Source organism: Macaca nemestrina, chromosome 15 (assembly GCF_043159975.1).
Source record: "Macaca nemestrina isolate mMacNem1 chromosome 15, mMacNem.hap1, whole genome shotgun sequence".
NCBI lineage: Eukaryota > Metazoa > Chordata > Mammalia > Primates > Cercopithecidae > Macaca > Macaca nemestrina.
Window position 1 is genome coordinate 99,643,643 of NC_092139.1, and position 13,214 is coordinate 99,656,856.

General features: G+C 46.4%; 1 long non-coding RNA gene across 2 annotated transcripts in view; it reads left to right on the top strand.

Moving 5' to 3' along the window:
• Positions 1 to 13,214, top strand: part of LOC105487191 (uncharacterized) — a 30,579-nt gene that overhangs the window by 8,730 nt on the left and 8,635 nt on the right. For both annotated transcript variants that reach the window (XR_011614442.1, XR_011614441.1), the window contains exon 3: positions 11,193 to 11,290. This is a non-coding gene — a long non-coding RNA (uncharacterized lncRNA). The remainder of the gene's footprint in view (positions 1 to 11,192; positions 11,291 to 13,214) is intronic.

Consider the following 13,214-nt stretch of genomic DNA (forward strand, 5'->3'; position numbering starts at 1 on the left):
GCTAGAGTGCAGTTGCCCTATCTTGGCTCACTGCCAGCTCTACCTCCCGGGTTCACACCATTCTCCTGCCTCAGCCTCCCGAGTAGCTGGGACTACAGGTGCCCGCCACCACGCCCAGCTAATTTTTTGTATTTTTAGTAGAGATGGGGTTTCACCATGTTAGCCAGGATGGTCTCGATCTCCTAACCTTGTGATCCACCTGCTTCAGCCTCCCAAAGTGCTGGGATTACAGGCGTGAGCCACTGCACTCGGCCGTGTTAAATTTTTTTTTTAAATTATGTATTTCAAGAGATAGGGTCTCACTTTGTTGCCCAGGCTGGAGTGCAGTGGCGTGCACTGCAACCTCGAACTCCCAGGCTCACAGGATCCTCCTGCCCTAGCATCTGGAGTAGCTGAGGCCATGGGCACGCACTACCATGCCCCACTAATTAAAAAATAAATTTTTTTGAGATAGGTCTCGCTCTGTCACCTGGGGTGGAGTGCAGTGATGTGACTATGGCTCACTGCAGCCTCAACCTCCTGGGCCCAAGTGATCCCCCCACCTCAGCCTCCCAAATAGCTGGGACTCACATATCACCACACCTGGCTAAATTTTTTATTTTTTGTAGAGATGGGGTTTCGTCATGTTGCCCAGGCTGGTCTTGAACTCCTGACCTCAAGCAATCCACCTGCCTTGGCCTCCCAAAGTGCTGGGATTACAGGTGTGAACCACTGCACCTGGGTCCTTAATTTTTTTTTAAAATAGAGATGGGGTCTTGCTATGTTTCTCAGACTTGTCTTAAACTCCTGGCCTCAAGTGATCCTCCTGCCCTGTCCTCCCAAAGTGCTGAGATTATGCGCATGAGCCACCATGCCCAGCCCCCATTTTTATGTTGGAATTATTTATTTATCTTTTTATATTTGAATTGTGGGAGTTGTTCGCCCCTGCCCCCCGTGCCGAGATGGAGTCTTGCTCTGTCACACAGGCTAGAGTGCAATGGCTCCATCTCGGCTCACTGAAACCTCTGCCTCCCAGGCTTAAGAGATTCTCCTGCTTAAACCTCTGGAGTAGCGGGGATTACAGGTGCATGCCACCACACCCAGCTAATTTTTGTATTTTTAGTAGAATCGGGGTTTCACCATGTTGGCCAGAATGGTCTTGAACTTCTGACCTTGTGGTCTGCCCACCTCGGCCTCTCAGAGTGTTGGGTTTACAGGCGTGAGTCACCACATCTGGCCAAATTGTGTGAGTTCTTAATGTATTCTATATACTAGACCCTTATCAGGTATGTGATTTGAAAATATATATATATATATATATATATATATATATATATATATATATATATTTTTTTTTTTTTTTTTAGGCGGAGTCTCGCTCTGTCGCCCAGGCTGGAGTGCAGTCGCCGGATCTCGGCTCACTGCAAGCTCCGCCTCCCGGATTTATGCCATTCTCCTGCCTCAGCCTCCTGAGTAGCTGGGACTACAGGTGCCCGCCACCTCGCCCGGCTAGTTTTTTGTATTTTTTAGTAGAGACGGGGTTTCACTGTGTTAGCCAGGATGGTCTCGATCTCCTGACCTCGTGATCCGCCCGTCTCGGCCTCCCAAAGTGCTGGGATTACAGGCTTGAGCCACTGCGCCCGGCCGAAAATACATATTTTTTAGTTACTTGTGCTTTAGGTGTCAGAGCTAAGAAACCATGAAGATTTACATCTATGTTTTCTTCTCAGAGTTTAACGGTTTTAGCTCTTACATTTAGGTTTTTGATTTATTTTTAATTAATTAAAACAATTTTTTTTTGAGATGGAGTTTTGCTCTTGTTGTCCGGGATGTAGTACAATGGCATAATCTCGGCTTGCGGTAACCTCTGCCTCCTGGGTTCAAGTGATTCTCCTGCCACAGCCTCCCGAGTAGCTGGGATTACAGGCATGTGCCACCATACCCAGCTAATTTTGTATTTTTAGTAGAGACGGGGTTTCTCCATGTTGGTCAGGCTGGTCTCGAACTCCTGACCTCAGGTGATCTGCCCACCTCAGCCTCCCAGAGTGCTGGGATTATAGGCGTAAGCCACCATGCCCAGCCTAATTAATTTTTGTATATAGTATGAAGTAGGGGTCTACTTTATTCTTTTGTTTGTGGATATTTAGCTGTGCCAGTACCATATAGAAAACACTATTCTTTCCCCATTGAATTTTCTTGGTACCCTTTTCTAAAATCAGTTGCCCACAAATGTATCCCTGCCACTTTTTTCCCCCCAATCCTTCTTCTTCTATAACCTACCACTTTTTAGCTTTGTAATTTAAGCCTCAGTTTTCTCATCTGTGAAATAACAGTAGTATCCAGGACTGACTCATTCATCAGGCACAAGAGGCTCACTATTCTAGGTCCCATGGTACTTTTAAGGGTCCATAAAAATGTTTTAGTTATTTTTTGGCCAGGCACGGTGGCTCACGCCTGTAATCTCAGCACTTTGGGAGGCCAAGGCAGGCGGGTCACCTGAGGTCAGGAGTTTGAGACCAGCTTGGCCAACGTAGTGAAACTCTGTCTTTACTAAAAATACAAAAATTAGCTGACATGGTGGCATGTGCCTGTAGGCCCAGCTACTTGGGAGGCTGAAGCAGGAGAATCACTTGAACCCAGGGGGTGGAGGTTGCAGTGAGCCAAGATTGTGCTACTGTTCTCCAGCCTGGGCGACAGAGTGAGACTCCCTCTAGGAAAGAAAAAAGAAAAAAAAAAGGGTCGGATGCGATGGCTTATGTCTGTAATCCCAGCACTTTGGGAGGCCAAAGCGGGCGGATCACAAGGTCAGGGGTTTGAGACCAGCCTGACAAACATGGTGAAACCCCGTCTCTACTAAAATTACAAAAATTAGCCAGGCATGGTGCTATGTGCCTGTAGTCCCAGCTACTCAGGAGACTGAGGCAGGAGAATCGCTTGAACGCAGGAGGTGGAGGTAGTAGTGAGCCGAGATGGCGCCACTGCACTCCATCCTGGGTGACAGAGTAAGACTTTGTCTCAAAAGAAAAAAAAAAAAGATAGTTTTGGTTACTTTTCACATCTGAAGAAAGAAACGAAAATGTAGGTCAAAGAAAACGTCTTGATATATTAAGACATTATTAAATATACTTTTATCAATGCAGCTGTAAAATATAATTTTTAGTATTTATTTTTATAGAGGAAGGGGCCCACAAAAGCAACGGTGTCTCAGATCCACAAAAATCATACTGTGGCCTTGACTTGACACCGTCTGTCTCATAGGGTTATCATGAGGATGCAATGTGATAATCATGTTGAATCCCATGTACTGTGCTGGCCCATAGTAAGCCATCAGTACGTGGTCAATGTTTATGGAGCAGCAGAGAGAATCTCCCTCATCAGCCTGGGCCCCTTTAGCAGGAGAGCAGTAGGGGGCTTTTCTGTCCTGCTAGCACCTTGGCAGGCTGGTGAATTATTGACTGTGCAAACCCATGAAGCTCACTTAGTGAGCTCGAGGAAAGGTCAGTGCTAAGGAGCTGGCCCTCTGCCCCAGTTTCCTGTCCTGACACCTCTGAGGGTTCAGGGGCACCTGTGGCAGAGAGAGAATTGCTGAGGTGGAGAGGAGGCAGGCAATGGAGGGGGTCTGTGCCTCAGTGCCTGGCAGAGTTGGTAAAGCTCCCTAGCTGCAACTCCCTGCCTTTCTTGGGCAGAGAGACCTGGTGTCCACCTGGGTGGAGAAGGCAATGACCATGAGTGACTTAAATGGCTCTGATAGCCAATATTCATTTTTTTTTTTTTTCTTTTTGAGACAGGGTCTCACTCTGTCACCCAGGCTGCAGCGCAGTGGCGCAATCTTGGCTCACTGCAACCAATGTTCTTCTTTTTTTAAAAAAATAAATTAAGATGAAATTCACACAACATAAAATTAACCATTTTATTTATTTAGTAGAGATGGGATCTTGCTATGTTGTCCAGGCTGGAGTACAGTGACTATTTACAGGTGTGATACCTCTACTGATCAGCACAGGAGTTTTGACCTGTTCAGTTTCTGGCCTGGGCTGTTCATCCCTCCTTAGGCTGCTGGTTGTCCCTCGCTCCTGGGAGGTCACCATACTGATGTCAAACTCAGTGTGGATGCCCAACTGGCAGAGTGCATTATAGCCCAGAACTCATGGACTCAAGTCAGCCTCCCAAGTCCCTGGGACTACAGGTATGCACCAAAATTAACCATTTTTAAAGTGTATGATTCAATGGCATTTTAGCACATTTATGATATTATGCAACTATTACCTCTATGTAGTTCCAAAATATGTTTATCATCCCAAAAAGAAACCTTATACTCCTTAAACGGTCACTTACCATTCCTCCCTTGCCTTAGGCCCTGGCAACCACTCATCTGCTTTCTGTCCCTATGAGTTTACCTACTCTGGACATTTAATATAAATGGAATCATACAGTACGTGACCTATTGTGTTTGGCTTCTTTAACTCAGCATAATATTTTTTTGTTTTAAAATTTTATTTATTTATTTATTTATTTATTTATTTATTTATTTATTTTGAGACAAAGTTGTGCTCTGTCGCCCAGGCTGGAAAGCAGTGGCGTGATCTCAGCTCACTGCAACCTCTGCCTCCTGGGTTCAAGTAATTCTCGTGCCTCAGCCTCCCGAGTAGCTGGGATTACTGGCATGTACCTGTACACGTGTTTCATGTGCTTGTTACCTTTGTTTACTATGCCCAGCTAATTTTTTTTTTTTTTTTTGAGACAGAGTCTCACTCTGTCGTCCAGGCTGTAGTGCACTGGCGCGATCTTGGCTCACTGCAACCTCTGCCTCCCAGGTTCAAGTGATTCTCCTGCCTCAGCCTCCCAAGTAGCCTGGGACTACAGGCATGTGCCACCATACCTGGCTAATTTTTTTGTATCTTTAGTAGAGACGGGGTTTCACCATGTTGGCTAGGCTGGTCTTGAACTCCTGACCTCAGGTAATCTGTCCGCCTCGGCCTCCCAAAGTGTTGGGATTGCAGGCATGACCCACTGGGCCTGGACTTGTTTGTATTTTTAGTAGAGATGGGGTTTCACCATGTTGACCAGGCTCAGGCAATCCTCCCGCCTCAGCCTCCAGAAGTGCTGGGATTACAGGAGTGAGCCACCGTGTCTGGCCCAGAATAATGTTTTTGAGGCTCATTCATGCTGTAGCATGTATCAGCATTTCATTCTTTTTGTAAGTTGAATAATAGTCCATTGTGTGGAATATACCACCTTTGGTTCATCCATTCATTAGTTGATAGACTTTTGAATTGTTTCCACCCTTTGATGATTGTGAATAGTGCTGCTATAAACATTTTGTATGTCAGGTTTTGTTTAAATACCTGTTTTCAGTTCTTCTGGGTATATACGTAGGAGTGGAATTGCTGGGTCATAGGATTACTCTCTGTTTCACATTTTGAGGAACCTCTAGACTGTTCTTTAAAGCAGCTGCACCATTTTACATTCCCACCAGCAATGCATAAAGTTTCTTCACGTTATCATAAACACATTATTATTATTATTATTTTGAGACAGGGTCTTGCTCTGTTGCCCAGGCTGGAGTGCAATGGCATAATCATGGCTCACTGCAGCCTTGATCTCCTGGGCTCAAGTAATCCTCCCATCTTAACCTCCTGAGTAGCTGGGACTATTCCACCCCAACGTGGCATGCACCATCATGCCCGACTAATTTTTTGATTTTTTGTAGAGATGGAGTCTTGCTATGTTGCCCAGGCTGGTCTTGAACTCCTGAGCTCAAATGATCCTCCCACCTCAGCCTCCCAAAGTGCTGAGATTACAGGTGTGAGCCCTGCACCCATCCATTATTTGCTTTTTTGATTACAGCCATCCTAGTAAGTGGGTGGGCAGTGGTATCTCATTGTGGTTTTGATTTGTGGTTTCAATTTGTATTTCCTGGCCAGGTGTGGTGGCTCATGCCTGTAATCCCAGCACTTTGGGAGGCCAAGGCAGGCAGATCACCTGATGTCAGGAGTTCAAGACCAGCCTGGCCAATATAGTGAAACCTCGTCTCTACTAAAAATACTAAAATTAGCCGGGCATGATGGCGGGTGCCTGTAATCCCAGCTACTCAGGAGGCTGAGGCAGGAGAATTGGTTGAACCCGAGAGGCTAAGGTTGCGGTGAGCTGATATCATGCCATTACACTCCAACCTGGGTGACAGAGAGAGACTCCGTCTCAAAAGAAAAAAAAATTTTTATTTCCCTTATGACTAATGGTGTTGAGCTTTTTTTCATGTGCTTGTTACCATTTGTTCTGTTTTTTTTTTTCTTTCTTTTTTCTTTTTTGATCTATGCCTGGTGAATTCTCCACCAGTCCCTATAAGAAAACCTTGCCCCGGGAGATGGAGGTTGCAGTGAGCCAAACTTGCGCCACTGCACTCTAACCTGGGTGACAGAGCGAGACTCTGTGTCAGAAAAAAAAAAAAAAAAAAAAGAGAAAACCTTGCCCTGTAGGAGTCCCCTTCTCTGGGCAACAGCTGGCCTTAGATGTTAAGTGCCCTCTCGGCCTCACGTGCCCTGCAGACTCCTTCTCTACCTGGCTCATCCTGGATCCTGCCCTGGGTCTTGGGCCTTTCCTGCTGGCCTTAACGTTCCCAAAGGGGTGACAGTTGTGTCTTTGGGAGCTCTCCTCTTTTGCCCTGACGAATTCCTTATTGTTTGTTTATCTGGAACTTGTTCATTGTAGTCTCTGCCCACTTGGGCCTCACTGAATTCTTCTCTCCACCTCCTACTGATTCCTGCTTATCTTAGATTCTGTAGCCTCTGATGTTTTCTAGACTCTCCCCCTTGGTCCTGGTGGACTCTCCCTAGTGCACTCAGTTGGCAAACTTTCCAGCGTTGGGGGCCCTGCTGTTCTGGCACAGCTAGGGAGAAGGGCAGGAGGCTGGCTGGCCTCTCTGAGGGTATTGGGGTGGCAGGTGATTCACACTTCACTTCTCACCGGAGTGGTGGGGAGGCCTCTGGAGGACCCTGGCTCTGGAGAAGGAGGGGGTTGCTGTGCCAACCCTTGTGGCAGGAGCATAACAGTGGTAAAAACCCACGTGTCATTTGTGAGGTACAAAGTCCTGGTCTAGTTTGGGCCCAGGGATTTTTCCTTTCTGCAAGACGGCTCTCTCTCTATTCCATCTGTTGCTCACTCGCGGACTCACTGACAACATACATTTACTGAGTGCTGACTCTGCAAAGCCCTGTACTGGGCCCTGAGACTAAAAAGCTAAGCATTTGAGCCCCTCATGGTATACAGAGATAGACAAGATAAACGCATCAATGCAGTATGATGTGGTGTGTGTGATAGCGGGGCATGTATGAAGGCAGGGGGAACCCAGCTGAAGTAGGAATCATTCTGCCTTGAGAGAAAAAAATGGGTAGCTTGAGCTGCAAGGAAAAGGTGACATTTGAGCTGGGTCTTGATGGAGGAGAGACTGACATAGGGGAGAAAGGCATTCTAGGTAAAGGACTCGGGTTCTTCAAAGGGACTCGGCTCAAGAGTGATTTGGGGGGAAACTCAGAAGTCCACTGCATTTCCTTTCATATTTCTCCGCAACTACACTGGGAACACCTTGAAGTCGAGAGACCCAGTCTAAGGCCAGGTGTGGTGGTTCACGCCTATAATCCCAGCACTTTAGGAGGCCGAAGTGGGTGGATCACTTGAACCCAGGAGTTTGGGACCAGTCTGGGCAACATGGTGAAACTCTGTCTCTACAAAAAAAAAAAAAAAAAAAAAAATTAGCCAGGCATGGTGGTACACACCTGTAGTAGTCCCAGCTACTCAGGAGGCTAAGCTGGGAGGATCATATGAGCCCTGGAGGTTGAGGCTGCAGTGAGCCAAGATCATGCCACTGCACTCTAGCCTGGGTGGCAGAGTGAGTGAGACCCTGTCTTCTCTGGCCTGGGCCCCAGACTGTCTCTTGTCCTCCATATAAGTTCATCTGTCCTATGTTTCCAGATGCAAATGACTGATGAGATAAACTCACTCATGTTTTGTGTTATTGGGAACGGATGGGTTTTTTTTTTTTTTAATTTATTTGAGACGGAGTTTTACTCTTGTTGCCCAGGCTGGAGTGCAATGGCACGATCTCGGCTCACCACAACCTCCGCCTCCCTGGTTCAAGCGATTCTCCTGTCTCAGCCTCCCAAGTAGCTAGGATTACAGGCATGCGCCACCACGCCTAATTTTTTTTTTTTTATTTTTAGTAGAGACGGGGCTTTTCCATGTTTGTCAGGCTGGTTTCAAACTCCCGACCTCAGGTGATTCTCCTGCCTCAGCCTCCCAAGTAGCTAGGATTACAGGCATGCGCCACCATGCCTGACTAATTTTTTTTTTTTTTAATTTTTAGTAGAGATGGGGCTTTTCCATGTTTGTCAGGCTGGTTTCAAACTCCTGACCTCAGGTGATCCTCCTGCCTCAGCCTCCCAAAGTGTTGGGATTACAGGTGTGAGCCACCGCACCCGGCCTTTTTTTTTGTTATTTTGAGATGCAGTCTTGCTCTATCGCCCAGGCTGGGGTGCAGTGGCGCAATCTTGGCTCACTGCAACCTCTGCCTCCTGAGTAGCTGGGACTACAGGTGCACGCCACTATACCCGGCTAACTTTTGTATTTTTGGTAGAGATGGCGTTTTGCCATATTGGCCAGGGTGGTCTTAAACTACTGAGCTCATGTGATCTGCCTGCCTTGGCCTCCCTAAGTGCTGGGATTACAGACGTGAGCCACCAAGCACGGCCGAGGTTATTTAATTATTTCAATAAATAATTATTTCACCCAGCATTAATTTAGGCTTAGTATGTGCGAGGCATAGAAAAGATTATAGTGTGGTGCTTAAGGGACAGGCTTAAAATCAGAATGACTGGGTCTGAATCTTACTAATTAGCTGGGAGGTCTCATTCAAGGTAGGTACTTAACCCCTCAATGTTCTCCTCTAGAAAATAGGAATAATAATGCTCCATAGTGTTGTGGAGATTCAGTTAGAGAGCCCACATGTGAACTCAGCATGGTGCCCAGTATAGTAAATATTAATTAATGGTGGTATATACAGTATAGTATATATGTCTGTGTGTGTATATATACACATGCACACACATATATATTATAAATATATAAACAATATATAAGATACACATGTAGTATTTACATATAAAGTATAAAAACATATACACGTACATATATGTATATGTAGTGTACATATACACATGTACATATATTACTAGGTAGTGTATGACATATATGTGTGTGTTTGTGTGTGTGCCTGTGTGTGTGTATGTATATGTATGTATGTATATATCCATTCTTATTCTTAGGGAATTTAAAGACTTCAAATGGGAAAGAAAACCACTGACTTTCTGGAGTCATTAATCAAAGGACAGTTATTCTTTTTTTTTTTTTTTTTTTTTTTGGAGACGGAGTCTCGCTCTGCCGCCCAGGCTGGAGTGCAGTGGCCGGATCTCAGCTCACTGCAAGCTCCGCCTCCCGGGTTTACGCCATTCTCCTACCTCAGCCTCCCCAGTAGCTGGGACTACAGGCGCCCGCCACCTCGCCCGGCTAGTTTTTTGTATTTTTTAGTAGAGACGGGGTTTCACGGTGTTAGCCAGGATGGTCTCGATCTCCCGACCTTGTGATCCACCCGTCTCGGCCTCCCAAAGTGCTGGGATTACAGGCTTGAGCCACCGCGCCCGGCCAAAGGACAGTTATTCTTAGGGAGATTCTTTTTTTTTTTTTTGAGAGAAATTAGGATTGATGAATGGAAGGAGGTAGACTTTTGTGTCAGTATAAAGGAGACATTTTTAACAGAGCATCTTGCCGGTAAAGGAGACATTTTTAACAGAGCATCTTGCCGGGCGCAGTGGCTCATGCCTGTAATCCCAGCAGTTTGGGAGGCCGAGGTGGGTGGATCATCTGAGGTCAGGAGTTCAAGACCAGCCCGGCCAATGTGGTGAAACCCCATCTCTACTAAAAATAAAAAAAAAATTAGCTGGGTGTGGTGGCAGGTGCATGTAATCCCAGCTACTCAGGAGGCTGAGGCAGGAGAATCGCTTGAACCCGGGAAGCAGAGGTTGCAGTGAGCCAAGATTGCACCATTGTATTCCAGCCTGGGCAACAAGAGCGAAACTCCATCTCAAAAAAAAAAAAAAAAAAAAAAACAAAAAACAAAAAAAGAGAGCATCTTGGAGGTAGTGAGCTCCTCATGTCTTGGAAGGTGACCAAGCACAGGCTGGCTATTGGTAGAGAGGCTTCCTGGATTCTTTAGGAGGTTGTATAGGGGATTCTAGGCTCCTCAGAAGCATTTTGCAAAGGGCTCTCTTTCCCAGCCATGTTCCTGAAAGCCTTTTCTCTCTCCCTCTTTGGATACCTCCCTCCTTTGGCAGGACCTGGAACTCCGTACATATAATGGTGCCTGAGGCAGCTACCAGGGCAGGTGCTTCGTGCAGGTGACCTGGCACCTTATCTCCCCTGCCCCCGTCTCTCTCCTGTCTTTTCTGGCTTAACTCTTAGAGCAGAAATAACCCAAGGCCAAATATTAACTGTGAAACCATAAAACCACGTGAAGGCCAGGTAGCTTCCAGTGGCCTGGACTCTTGGTGCCCTGTTATCGAGAAATGCTCTCTCACCTCTCAATGGGTGGAGAGGGTGGAGTGGCTGGGATGATGATGAGGGACCCAGAACTTTAGCCTTCCACCCAAGTGGAATGGTGGGCAGAGGCTGCCTCTGTTGCCTGAGGCTTCCAGGGGGATTGTTGGAATCTGTTCCTTGGGGCCTGGGGAGAGACAACCGCAGCATCTTTTAGCATCAACAGATGCTAAAGATGCAATCAGGAACTCTCTTAGCTTGTACAAAGTTTTCACAGGCACCTACATAGTACTGGAATACGCATCTACCACTCATGTACCCTGGTATATACTCATCTGTATACTGTGTCTTACTCATCTTCAGAACTTGGCACAGTGCCTGCAACACCAACCCATCTTTGTTGAACTGATGAGTGAACAGTGAATGAACAAATATTTGTGCCCACTCACACACTCATCCACACATGTAGATATTTGCAGGAGGGTACCTGTAGATACACATGCACGTTCACATTATACCTACACAACATGCACACACATTCAGACCAAACACAATAGCATAAATGTACCTGTCCATACACACCAGCACAGAACAGTCACATGCATATGAATATGTATGTAAATTTACAGATTCCTGAATGACCCGGCAGCATGGCAGAGGTGGTGGCTACTGATATGGCTCTGACGACGGGAGGAAGACCAGGGTCCTTGGTCTTGCGCCAATGTAGGTAAGTGACACGGACACACATGGAGTAGTTTTAAGGAGCAAAAAGTTTAATAGGCAAGAAAGAAGAAAAAAAAGAAGAAAACGGCTTCCCTGTACAGAGACAGAGGTGGGGGCTCAGAACAAAGAGGAACCCCATGTGTGGCGGAAAAAGTGGTTGCTTATATTGGGATGCTGGAGGAGGAGGTGTCTGGTTTGCATAAGGCCCAGGGGATTGGTTTGGCCAGGTGTGTCATTTACGTAGCCCGAGAAAAACCTGGCCCTCCCACCTTAGACCCGAATGCGGGTCGCCATGATGTTCAAAACATCATCTTTCGACTGGAAAGACCACCTGTCGGTTGTATGCTGGGAAGCCTGCACACACTCTGTTATGAACTGAATTGTGTCCCCTGTAAAATTTATATGTTGAAGTCCTAACCCACAATACCTCAGAATGTGACTATATTTGGGGAGAGGTCTTTTAAAGAGATTATTAAGGTTAAATGAGGTCACATGGGTGGGCCCTGATCCAGTCTTACTGACATCCCTATAAGAGGAAATTTGGGCCAGACGTGGTGGCTCTCACCTGTAATCCCAGCACTTTGAGAGGCCGAGGCAGGCAGATCATCTGAGGTCAGGAGTTCGAGACAGGCCTGGCTAACATGGTGAAACCCCGTTTCTACTAAAAATACAAAAAATTAGCTGGGCGTGGTGGCGCATTCCTGTAATCCCAGCTACTCTGGAGGCTGAGGCAGGAGAATTGCTTTAATCTGGGAGGCGGAGGTTGCAGTGAGCCAAGATCGTGCCACTGCACTCCAGCCTGGGCGACAGAGTGAGGCTCCATCTGAAAAAAGGAAAAAAAAAAAAAAAAAAGAAGAGGAAATTTGAACACACAAACAGGCATCAAGGATGCATGCAGACAAAGAAAGACCACGTGAGGATCTGTGAGGAGACAGCCCTCTGCAAGCCAAGGAGAGAAGCTGAAGGAGAAACCAAACCTGCTGCCCTTAATTTTGGGCTTCTAGCTCCCAGAACTGTGAGCTCATACATTGCTATTATTTAAGCCATCCAGCCTGTGATATTTAGTTATGGCAGCCCTAGCAAAGTAATACATACTCCAGAACTTTCATCTCTCTCTTCTCTAGATTTTGTACAGCAGGAGAAGGGACGGGGCTGAGGAGACCTCACCACTACAAGTAGGACCAAGTTCAGTGTCTCTTGGCTTCTTGCAATCTCTTGAAGAAAATGTTCTGGGCTGGCTGGGAGCTGCCCTTGGCTGTTGTTTCCTTAAAGAATCATGATAGGGCCAGTATGGTGGCTCATGCCTGTAATCTCAGCTCTTCGGGAGGCCAAGGCAGGACAATTGTCTGAGGCCAGGAGTTTGCTGCCAGCCTGGGCAACATAGCGAGACCTCATCTCTACCAAAAAAAAAAAAAGCCAGCTTAGGAGAGGTGGTTGGTGCATGCTTTTGTAGTCCCAGCTATTTGGGAGGCTGAGATGGGAGAATCACCTGAGCCCAGAAGTAGGAGGTTACTGTGTGCCATGATCACACCACTGCACTCCAGCCTTGGAGACATAGTGAGACTCTTGTCTAAAAAAAAAAAAAAAAAAAAAAAAAAAAAAAAAAAAAAAAAGATCCATGACAATAGGCGGAGGAAAACAGTCTTAGATTCTAAAGGGGTGAATCCCCAAGCAGGCTGGAGCCAGTGTGAAGATATTTATGAAGTGTTTGTATGTGCACATGTTGGTGTGGAGGCAGGCCCAGCCTGCAGTCTTTTTTCTTAAAAAGAGGGTGATGCTATGATTTCACTGTGTGCTGCGCATTTCAAAGTCGAGGACTGGGAGGCAAGAACTCTGGCTTGAGTTTTGGGTTCTACCACCAACTTGCTGCATGGACTTAAGCAAATTGCTTCACTTTCATGGACTCTGGATTCTCATTTACATGGTTG